Raw genomic sequence first — 12,939 nt, forward strand, 5'->3', positions numbered from 1 at the left:
AAAATGATCACTTAAAAACTGTGATCATTCTGATGAATGAAATGACATTTTGTTGGTTAATAGTAAGAATGAGCTTCTTTTCACATAATGTATTAAATATTTGGATTTCTTCTCTGAATTGCATGTGTATTTTTTGCCCATTTTTCTTTTTTTTTTTTTTTTTTTTTAAATTTCAAGTCTCTATCCTAAACTGTAGATTTTTCTATTCCATGTCTCTCCTTTCCTTATTGAGGTATAGGGGTTCTTTACACATTTTAGATACTAATCCTTTGTCACATTTGTTAAAAAATACTTTCTCCTCAACCATTGCTTTCATTAAATTTTCTGTATAATAGTGTCCTTTGACTTGCAAAAGTCTCTACATTGATGTAGTCAAATATATCATTTTCTTTTTACACATTGTGCTTTTTATGATTTGTATTTTAAAAAATCTTCTATTCCCCATGGTCATAAAGATATTATAGTACAATTTCTTATGAATATTTTAAAGGTTCTTTTTTTAAACTTAAACATTTAATTTATCTGGAGTTATTTTTTGTGAACACTGTGAGGAAGCAATCTATTTTTTATATAAAAGTCATTTTCCCAACATGATTTATTGAATGGCCCATTTCCTCATTGATTTTTAATGTCACCTTCCTCATAGAACAATTTTCCATTTGTTTCCATATTCTCCATTCTGATCCTGATCTATTTGTCCTTTCTATACCAACACAGTGCTATGCTAATTACTATGGCTGCATAATGTGTTTTAATGTTTGGTAAGTTCCTTTTACAAACATGACTTTTTTGCCCATTTACTATTCTATAAGGATTTCAGAATCTGGCCAGTTCCATTAAAAATCTCAGTGGGATTTTTGGTATTACAATAAATTCATAGATTAATTTGGAGAGATTTGACATCTTTAACAATATCAAATGTTCCAACTGGGTAATGTAGGTTGTATCTGCACTTACTTAGATCATTTATATCTTTCAGTAAAGTTTTATATTTTTCCCTTAAAGATCTTGTATATATTTGATTAGGTTTGTCATTTTACCAGGTTTGTATTTTTGTTGCTCTACTGAAAATGATCTTTTTTCTTACCTATTAATTGGTTGCGGCTGGTGTATGGACACATTATTAATTTTTTATACTGATCCTATCTCAAGAAACCTGGCTGAACTCCCTTATCAGTTTAATAGTATAGGTTTATCCCCTTGGATTTTCTATAAATGGTCTGCAAATAATGAAACTTTGGCTTCTTTCCCTTTTAAGTCCTTATACTTCTTTTTCCCCTATTGTATTACATTGTGAAGGCCTCCAGTACAATATTAAATTGTAGAAAAAATAGAGGCATCTTCATCATGCCTCACACCCAACCTCAACGGGAATACTTTTCAGCATAAATTATCATATTTGCTGAATCTTTATTTCTGTTCGCTCTGAGATTTTATCACTAATGGGTTTTTAAATTTTATCTCTTCTTTTGCCATTGATTGGGATAAATATATATACTTGTTCTCTTTGAATTTACTAATGTAGTGAATTCCACTGATAGCATTAATAGCATGTGAACATCTTGTATTCCTGGTTTAAATTCCCACCTTCCTTTTACAGCTTTGCTATTTTTCCAATTTCTTATTTGAGTTTTTTGCACCTTTGCTATTTTACCAATTTTTTATTTGACTTTTTCAATCTCTCCATACATGAGATTGGCCTATAACTTTTAATTGACTTTAAGTGGCTTAAGTTATATGCATATAAAATGAGTTTTATTAATTTCCCTCTAAATGTATTTTATGGCAAATTTTATAGAAAAGGATATCTGTTCCTTTAAATTTTGGTAAAAATGTATTCATAAAATTCCCTAGTCTTCAAGTTATTTTAAGGAGGGAGGGATGTATTTTAAATCACTGTTTTGATGTTTTATTGACTTTTTTACTCAAGCTTGCTACCTCTTGGGCCAAGATTATTAATTGTGCATGTGTTACATTTTAGATGTTCTCTTATAAACTGCATATAGAGTCCTGCGTAGCTTAACAATGCAGATACATTCTGAGAAATGTGTCATTAGGCAAGTCACCATTGTGTGAATATCAGAGTATACTAACACAAATCTACATGGTATAACCTACTATACACCTAGGTTATATGGTATAGACTATTGCTCCTAGGCTACAAGTCTGTATAGCATGTTACTGTAGTGAATACAATAGGCAATTGTAATACAGTGGTAAGTCTTTGTGTATCTAAACATACCTAAACATAGAAAATGTACAGTAAAAATACAATATTATAATCTTATAAGTATCATATATGTGGCCTGTCATTGACTAAAACATCATTATGCAGTTCATGACTATAATAGGATTGTAATTCCAGTCTGAGATTCTTAACTGAGGATCATACACCACTTGCATTTTTGTGAGTACTACATTTGAACTCAATTCTGTCACTTTATTTCTTGTCTATCGACCATGCTTGCCTTTTGTTTCTATTTTCCTGCCTTCACTTGGATAGTAACTTTCATGTTTTTCTCTCCCTTACTAATTAAAAGCCATAGTCTATTTCTTTACTATTAGGATTACCCTTAAATATTTAACATACATACTTAAATTTATGTTTTGCCACCAAATATGAAATTAAGCATTACCTACTCCTTCCTCCACCATAAGACAGGAAGCTTTCTTTTTTATCCAAATTCCATTGGAATTCAGGCATGTATTGTTATTCATTGTCAATCACTTCTTCCTTTGCAGATAATGTCCCTTCTCCCCCTACTCTGTAGCTCTAAGCTTTTCTTTTCACCTGTGATGTTCTGAGGTTTTATTCCAATGGATCTAGATACATATTTTGAATCCTGCTCAAAACTTGGAATTGTTCTAAGAATTATGTCCTTTAGTTCTCTAATATTGTTTCCTATATTGAAAAGAGAACTAAATAAGTTTCTCCTACTTTCAAAAAACCTATTAGAATTTATTCTAGAATATAAAAAGATGGGAAATGTAGTACATATATCTATGCTGCATTTTGTCCATGGTTATCTCCAACCAGTTATGCAAGTTATACAAGATGCACACTTCCTACAAAGGCCTCCTCTGGGTGGTTTGGGTTTGGGGCTTATATTTGTCACAATTCCACGTTTTGTGGCCCATATGTAAGATTAGTTTCAGAGTTGGAAAAAAATCATATTTAAAAGAGCACTTTGAGTACTTTCAATGGAAAGAGAGGGCATGATTCAATCAACTGGGAAACAGTGTTAAGTGTGGGAGTCTAAAAGGTTCTCTCTGGAAGTGCCCAATCAGCTGGTTGTTGAGTAGAATGCTAAATTTAACTGCGCTCCATCTTTTTATCAAAAAGTAAATTATATAATCTTTCCATCCTGTCAATCATGGAAGAAAATTAATCTATAAACACCTCAAAATATAAAAATTAGTCATTACGTGAATACAAATCATTTCTCTGAAAGCCATATTTTGCAAATCCTCATCCCTTGCTTTGTACCAAATGTCCTTCAAATCTGTCATCATGAATGGCCTTATCTTTTTTGGGGGGGAGGAGGGACAGAGTCTCACTCTGTTGCCTGGGCTAGAGTGCCGTGGCGTCAGCCTAGCTCACAGCAACCTCAAACTCCTGGGCTTAAGTGATCCTCCTGCCTCAGCCTCCCGAGTAGCTGGGACTACAGGCATGTGCCACCATGCCCGGCTAATTTTTTCTATATATTTTTAGTTGGCTGATTAATTTCTTTCTATTTTTAATAGAGACGGGGTCTTGCTCTTGCTCAGGCTGGTCTCAAATTCCTGACCTTGAGCAATCCTCCCGCCTCGGCCTCCCAGAGTGTTAGGATTACAGGTGTGAGCCACAGCGCCTGGCCCCTTGAATAGCCTTATCTTTAAGGCAATTTCTTTAAACATGAAAATTAAGATTTGCCAGATGTCAATGAAATCATGTCCTGAAAACATCCATCTTTGGAAACAAATAGTTTTAAGTACTTTATTGTGTGTGTATGTGTGATTATCTTTGTCTTACACTTCCTTTAAGAGAGTAGCAAGACTTAACACAACCACAGTCATTTGAATATATCGAAAGCCGTTAAATCAAGTGACAACTTTCCCCGACCAAATCAAAAAGAAATCTTAGAAGGATTAACTTTCTTTAAAACTTGAGAGTTCTCATTGCTAAAATAGCTCATATTTTTATTCAAATTTAGTATACATCAAAAGGTTCCAACTATAGAATTTTGGCCATATTAAGTTAACTCATTCTTGAATGCATTTTACAGTTTATGGTAGACTTTCATAGACATAAAATGATTTACTCTCCAAAAAAAGCCTGTAAGTATTTTTTTACTGAAGAGGAAACTGAGGCTCATGGAGGTTAAGTGACCTGTGCAGTCACACACCCATCAGTGACTGAACCCAGACTCATACTGTCCACCCCCAGGTGTTTGCTGCCTTCTCCAAGTCCAGCTCTTTTTAAATCACTTCAGTGAAAATCACTGTAACAAACAAGACTTACCAGATTCATTCACTTCATGACTCCATAGTTTAAAGTTTGCTTTGAGATTTTGCTGCCACAAAACAACCAGATGTATTTTATTGTAATCAGATCCAATCCATATTTAAACAACCAAGCTTTTGGTCAGTGGTTTTCTTAAGAGATTCTGCCCCAATGGGATACCTTAGTTGAAGCTATCAACAACCATCACCACAATCCAGTTTTAGAACACTTCCATCCCCTCAATAAGATCCCTCATGCCCATTTAAATTTGGCCCCTCCCACCCCCAGCCCTAGGCAACCACTAATCTACTTTCTCTCTATATACAGTTACCTTTTCTAGATATTTCAAATAAACAAAATCATACATACATTATGTGGCCTCTTGTGCTTGGCTTTTTCACTTAGAAAAATGTTTTTGAGGTTTGTCCATGAACAGCATATGTCAGTAGTTTGCTTCTTTTTATTTCTGAATAGTATACCTCTATGTAGATGTACCATGTCTGTTTATTCATTCACCAGTGGGTAGACATCTGAGTTGTTTCTACTTTTCCTGAACCAACTTTTACTGCAGTTTGGTAACTTGTTATCCATGCTCCGTGTCCTCCTCTCCAAAACTCTGACTTCCTGAATGGCTGTGTGTGCTTATAGAAGATCAAATCTGATGTCTCAGCTTCCTCTGCTAACTCTGACCTTCCTTAGCCCCTAGCCCAATGGGTTACAACAAAATTGTCTTTTAAGGGCTGGGAAGGCCACTATGTGACTTTATCTATCTTGGTTTTTTATAACCACACTATGACCAGGGACATTTATTTAAGGCATTTTTTTCTAGCCTCTGAAGCTGTGGTCATGGTTGTATAACTCTTATTTTACTAAAAGTCATTGAATTGTACACTTGATGTGGGTGAATTTCATGACATGTAAATTATGTCTCAATAAAATTGTTAAAAGCAGCTTGAGGAAGATGGATGACAAAACAAGGGTATAGAAACTTAGAAGATAAGGTTCAAGTCATCAACCAGAGCAACAGACACAACGTCCAAGATCCATAGACAATTGTGAATGAGTCAGTTGGAGTTCATTAGATTCAGAGTAGTATTCCTGGCATAAACTCAGCAACTGCTCTGAGCTCTGGACAGTCACATGCCAAGTCTTAGCCTCCCTCTCCTTGGCCTCTGTCACACCGGCCAAATCCATACAACTGGGAAAACAAATGGCAAAAAGGGCAACAGCACACAAGGTTAAGGGAACAAGTATTTGACTTCATCAAATCTACCTTCAAGCCCTGCATCTGCCACTTCTTAGCAAAATAAGTTACCCAAAGTTTAAGGTAGATTTAACAAATAAAGCCAGTTAAATTTGAATTTCAGATAAATAGTGAATCATTTTCCAGTATATATTCCATGCAATATTAAGGGAATACTTTTATATTTAAAAATTATTTGCTATTTATCTGAAATGCAAATATAGCCAGGTGTCCTGTGTTTTACCTAGCAACCCTACCGAATTTACATATCTCCTTGGTAATGGAGTATGTTAGTAAAACCAAATTATAGGATTGTGAAACTGAATAGACTATTTAAATACATTAGCAAGTGATCCCTGAGAATGAACTTGTCATATAATCCTGTTTATGCCTCGACTACTTCTTTAGATGTTCAATCATCCTGAGTGTGGAGCCCCATCCTGAACCACAGCTGGCTTTGATGGGATATTAACAAATCACATCTTGCTAACTTCATCTCCTAAAAAATAAAGTCTCGTATCCCTACCACAAACTACTGGCATACAACAGCTAATCATTCATTATAGATAAGTCCTGAGCATTTCATAAGAGATAATTCCTGCCTAGGGAAGGGAAGGAAGGAATAATGCTCAGATAATGAGCACAGTTCTGGAACTAAAATCCTCCCCCTGGACTCCTTTTTGATGCCATTTCCCATTTGTACCCCCACTGTTTCATGCTAAGGACTCTTCTTTGTGACACTAGGTTAAGTTAAACTCAAGTACACCAGGCTTTAGCCACAATAACAATGAGCTTCCCAGGTCCTGGAGTAGTAACGATGTCAGGCTGTGTTCTCCTGCCCTGAAGGTAACAGCTTCAGGCAAGGAAGCAGATCATTCAAATAACTTTTTCATATTACCTTCTGATTCTAAAAGCAATACAAAAGAACAGTGGAAAACAAAGAAAACAGTGACAATCTATAACCCAGTGTCAACTTGTGAGAAAAAGTTAAATAAATGCTATGTGTATTTTTACAAAGCAAGGCTCATAGTTTACTTTTACATCTTCATTTTTTTGCAATATCATATTATTTCCCAAATATATGTTCTTAATGAGTACCTAATACTCCATAGGGTAATTCTATAAAGTAACCATTCCATTTGGTTGTTACCAATTTCTTACTATTATCGATACTAATAAAACCAGTCTTGTACAGATACCTTTATTTACATTAACATAACTTCCCTTATGATATATTCCTAGAAAGTGAATTACTACATGGATAATGGCCAAATATCTTTCCAGATATGCTAGTTCATATTGCCACTAGTACTACAATATATAGGAGCTCCACTTTTATTAGTCCCACATCTACATGCCAAAGACCTCTTCCAATTCTAAGAAAAAAATGTTTATGGTAATTTTTGAGTACATAATATAACTCTGAATTCTCTCTACTCCTGTCCTCAGGATGGTCTTGCTATTCACAGAATAGCAAAGAGAAAGAACCAGCATGAGTTCACAAATGTGAGGCAAATTATTACACCCATCCTCTGGTGGCCTACAGGGTTCTGTGGATGTCAAATATAGCTTTTATGTAACACTTCTTATTGGTCTCACTCTCAAGAGTTGGAAGTAGACACCTAATCAAGAGTGCAAGAGTCTGGTCAGCAAGATAATGGGAGATAGGATAGAGGAGAGTTCTGGGTAGCCATGTTATGTGCTCAAATACTAGAGTTCCAAGAGTATATTGCCAGGTGGCTCATTTCTACTGGGCTCTTTCCAGTGGACGATGGGCTACAGATAAATATGAGCATCATAGATCTAACAGAGGTGAAAGCATAAGAGCATTGATGGAGACTGGCATTAGTGAATGATAGCGGTCAAAACCCATAGTTTGGTCTTAGAAGAAACTCCAATTATTTTTGAGTAGCAAAGCAGCGAGCATAGGTTAGACTCTAACTGATCCAATGGATCAGCTAGCTACAAGGAGACAGATCTGGATTTTGTTTGAAGGGTAGGATATGAAACTTTCTAGAATGAGAAGTGACAGGTGATTTTAGCAAGAAAAGACTTTGCTTAAACAGTCCTTAGAACCAAAATAATTTGCAGACAACAACCGTGAGTCCCCATAATTATAGGGGGCCTTGTCACAGGATAAAAGTGTACCATCTTGGAGAAAGTATTACCAGTTACTTAGATGTCTGAGCTTTAGGAATAAGGGGAATCTAATACCAAAATGCATATACAGTAGCTCAGAAGTCTAAGGAAGATGGTAAATGTTGCAAAATGCCTTCTGGTTGTTTCAGGATGCCTATGGGAGGGGTATAGCTATCACATGTAGTTACATAGTATTTTATAATAAGGCAGGCTCAAGGTCACCAGAAGTCTTTCGATATCAGCTAGAGAATACAATAGATCCTCTGACAGCCAGGTTACATGGCATAAAGACAGAGGCAGAATATACAGACCCAGGTTGCTCCAGCCAGGTGGTGGTTCCACCTGGCTGAGAAGAGCTTAAAGAGCTTCTAAACTTAGAAAGTCCTAGCATCTCCCAATCTGAAGTATTCGGTTCAATATTTTGATGGGGATTTTTGTTTTAGAAACTTTTCTAAATTTTGTAAGTCAAGTGTACCAAACCCTCAGAAAACATAATACATTCCAGATCATAATAAGAATGGATTATGATGAAAAAATCTTTGGACATTAAGTTGTTGGCCATTGATTTAAGAAAAATTTATAATATGACCTGTATACACTGACATTTGTTGTTTTGGGTGTTAGAGTCTTTAAGAATAGCAAGGAAACAAAACCAGCCTGAGCGAGACCCCGTTTCTACCATAAAAATAGAAAGAAATTAATTGGCCAACTAATATAAATCAGCCGGGTATGGTGGCTCGTGCCTGTAGTCCCAGCTACTCAGGAGGCTGAGGCAGGAGGATTGCTTGAGCCCAGGAGTTTGAGGTTGCTGTGAGCTAGGCTGACGCCACGGCACTCACTCTAGCCTAGGCAAGAAAGTGAGACTCTGTCTCAAAAAAAAAAAAAAAAAAAAAAAAAAAAAAAAAAAGAATAGCAAGGAAGTCTTCAAACCTTGAGCTAGTAATTTATGAAGATATTTTTTATTTTTACATGTTTTCATTGTATAATCTGGATATTTCCATATTATTTAAGTATTTTCACATTTGTGTGTATCTGCTTTATTTTCTTCCTTCTTCAGGCTATAAAGCCTCAGAGTAGCACAGGAAATAGGATGGGGGTAGAGAAGGCATCATTTGCTTTTTAATATTTCTTTCATCCAGCTGAAGTTTGTCTCCTGCCTCATTCTTACCCTTTTCTTTTGCTGCAAGTGTTTTGGAAGTATGATTCAACATTATCTCTGAAGAAAAATAGCAGTGTCTAAAATTTAGAATCACAGCAGTTCATTAGATTTACTCATTGTTGTTCAACTAGTGGTGTTCACTCTCCATTTTCCTGTGCCCAAATTAGAAATAGCATAGATCTATATTAATATTATGTATAACTAATATTCTTAGATTACATTCTTTAATTTTAAATTGTTGAAGGAAAAAAAAGGAGAGGAGGACAGAATCCAATATAGAATACACACATCTACATCCATTTCTGCAGCAAGCTTGGAACAAAATCCTGAGTTCTATTTTAGTGAACATTAAAATATCTGTTGTTGAATCATTATCTGTTACTTAAGACATAAGTAAACCCAAGCTGGAGAGTTGGATCAAAAGCCTCTCAAACAAGACAGATCCATATTGATAAATGGTTATCAATAGCCAATAGGCTGAATTTTTAGTTCCTTGCTCAATTTGCTATAGTCTAGGAGTCAAAAATGGGGCTTTTCAAATTTAACCTAAAGAGGAATTTAAAATATTTGACAACTTTTCAAAGAGTTTATTATTTCACATTGGGGTGAGGGGAGGAGGCAGAGAAATTCCCTAGAGCTCTGGCTTCTCTTAAACTTAGAAATTCAGATCTTGCAGCTATGTACGGTTCTTACATGGCACCGGTCTGCTGGGTCTCCTTAGCTGTTGCCATCTTTAGATAGGGCACGTGCTCTCCCACTCACCACAGTCCTCACTCTTCCCTATCACCACTCTGGGCCCACTTCTCTTATTTATTTAATATAACTCCTTTGGCCACTGTAGGTATGTAAATTAGCCAGCCAATGTCCTAAGCAGACAGTACTTCAATTTTTCTGATCCCATATGGCCCTTAATAGGTTCTACTTTATCTCTGACTATGACAATGAAGCTAGACAACACCTTTGCTTGAGATTTACAATACAGCCAGTAAGCAGATCACCCTGAACCCCATCTCCTACCTGTCTGGTTGGAACAAGAAGAATAACTCCTAGGACCAGTATTAGGCCCACAACGTGCAGAAAGGAAAAATGAAGAAGAAGAAGAAAAAGAAAAGCCAGAAAGGAAAAAAAAAAAACAATCCAAAGTCACACAGCTATTCCAACCTAGATTTTTTACTTTGGAAATCTAATCCTCAGAGGACCAAGAGGCAATGAGGAATTTCCTAGAATAAATCATTAGGAATCTCTAGGGTGGCCACTCTGAAGGTTTGTGGCTTAGACTTATGGAGATCATTTGCCTCACCATGGAAAATTCAGTAGCCTTCAGTCCTACCCTGCCAGTGAGCTTTCACAGGGCTAGAACAGGCTGTCTGGCAAGGCGAAGAAGCCAGCTGGAAGAAAATTTGCAAGACTGAAGATTGACATTTGTCACTGTTGTTTTTATTTTCTACTTTGGGTTCTAACAAAAGGATTCAAGAAGAGAGCAACAAATCAAGCAAGCATCTGCTCATCGGGTTGTCTATTGATGTTTTCACTCAGCCTCCAGGATATTCAAAAGAGAGGCTCAGAAGTTTTGGCATAAAGAAATCTTTTTATTTTTCATGATCAAAATTGCCTGGCTGGAAAGGCATCCAAGCCACGATACCTTCAGAGGAAGAGATAAATCCACTCCAGGCTGACAGGAGGGTGACCTTGGCCATTTCTTCCACTGCCTTAGAAGGAGGACAGCTAAGGGAGGAGGGGAAAAGACCAATTTCGACTGGCAAATAGAGAATGTCACAAGAAGGTGGAGGATAATTAGAATATAGAGAAGGATGTGTTGGAAACAGCCTACTGCTGTGCTACTCACATTGTGTCCATAAAACAGTGACATCAGTATCACCTGGGAGATTGCTGCAAGTGCAAATTTTCAGGCCCTACCCCAGACTTTCAGAATCTAAGGGTGGGACCCAGAAGTCTACTTTAGCAAGCCCTCCAGGTGGTTCTCATGCATAAACTCAAGGATGATAAGCAGTAACCAAACATCTTTATAGCACACCCATAGGACTCCAGGAAATACCTGAAAGGCCCCTACCTGGTCTTTGGGTAGCATGTGGTCTTTTCCCATTGGCATACGGTTCTCAAAAAAGTAAGGAAAGTCCACTAGCAAAGTAGTTTCTATATAGGAAGAGGCTACTCATGAAAAAAAAATGTTATACTTCTAAGAATTGATTGTAAAAAAACTGAATACTCCCAACCTACTTTCAAACTTAAATCTTCAACTGTAGGAGTTCTGTTCAAAAACAGACTAACATTCCCTTTCAGTTGAGTTGCTGAATATAAGGCAGCAACTCAACTGAATTTCAGGAGATTTAAGAGCAGGGATGAGACTCACCACTGATTTTTAGCCTTAGTCAATCTCCCTCATCACTATGGTTCTAGCTCACTGATTACTTGATATCCTAAGGTTATAAGGTAGGCTGCACTTAAATTTGCATGTAAGGCTATAAATAGCCACACTTACAAGGGCTAAAGTCATGAAAATTATACTGATTAATCTGGCAACATACATCAAAACTCTCACTAAATTCCTAGTGTACTAGGAAGAACACCTGGAACCATTTTAATTGCTGATTATCTGCAGAGACATGCAATTTAGTTTCCCTATTTACAGATGAGGAGACTGAGTCCCAGAGTAATAAACTTCTAACACTTTCCCCGATGATAAATGCTGGTGAGAGGTTGTCTTAGTGGTTACCTACTATTGGCTGGCATTATACCAAGCAACTGGAATATAGTGTTGAATGAGGTGTATGGTGTTGAATGAGGTGTGGTGTTCATCCATCCTGAACTCTCAGGCTGCCTCTTGCCTAAGCCCTCATAAGATCATTGCAAAAATCACACTGAAGAAATATCCTTTAGTATGTTGCCATAGTTGAAACATCCTTACCAAAGAAACTTCCTAAGAAACAACAAAACTCAAATGTCCACAGAGAGCTTCTGGATTCTTGCAGAACCATGGGTTGTTCATCACAAATCACGTTGTCAGTGAGAAACTCACCCAACATAGACTTGTAGTAATGACATCAGTGATAATAAGGAAGTAGGAAAAAGAAGTGGCATGCTAAGATTGGGGGTCATGTATAGTCTTAGGTGGTTAGCAGTTCATCCTGTAGGAGATATGCCATAGATCAGTTCTTTCAAATGTGCATACAAGTCACTTGGAAATCTCGTTAAAATGAATGCGGATTCTAATTCAACAACTCCAAGGTGGAGCTTGAGGCTCTTCATAAAGCTCCCTTAACATGCTGATGCTGCTTATCCTTGGACTACACTTTGATTAGCAAACCCATAGAGACCATTGACAAAGGTTTAAATAAGACAATATAATTTGTAACTTATTTAGATATAAGACATGCATGTAGACATTGACTAGAACCTTATGACCAAGTTGCATGATTTTGCCATCACTCACACAAGAAAAAACAAGCTGGCACTGAGTACCATAGTGTGAAGGAGATGGACGTGGAAGTTGAGGGGTCTGGAGACATATATAGAAATCAAAAATGGGAAAAAAACAGTAGTAGTCATAGAAACATCAACAAAATTGATCAACTGAATAAAGAAATCCATGTTTGAACAGCAGAGAACAAGGTAGCCTGAGGTACTTGGTGAAGTCAAGCGTAGTTAGCATTGAAGAATGCCAGATAAGAATTAATCAGGCCTGGGAGACCAGACAGACGCACTTACACAAAGCAACCAAACCTCAAATTAACAGCAAACAATAGGAAGAAATCAGCACAGGCAAACGAAGAATGCAAGGGTAAGCACAGGGCCACAGAGGGAGAGCTAGGCAAGTAGGGAGATGTCCAAGTATAGGAAATGACCTTACCTGCTGATCTTCAGCCTCCAGAAGGAAAATAGCAAGGGAAACAAAAA

At 36.7% G+C, this 12,939-nt stretch overlaps 1 long non-coding RNA gene across 1 annotated transcript in view; it reads right to left on the bottom strand.

Moving 5' to 3' along the window:
* Positions 1 to 12,939, bottom strand: part of LOC105882311 (uncharacterized) — a 196,975-nt gene that overhangs the window by 157,769 nt on the left and 26,267 nt on the right. The window lies entirely within an intron of this gene.

This window comes from Microcebus murinus, chromosome X (genome assembly GCF_040939455.1).
Source record: "Microcebus murinus isolate Inina chromosome X, M.murinus_Inina_mat1.0, whole genome shotgun sequence".
NCBI classification, from domain to species: domain Eukaryota; kingdom Metazoa; phylum Chordata; class Mammalia; order Primates; family Cheirogaleidae; genus Microcebus; species Microcebus murinus.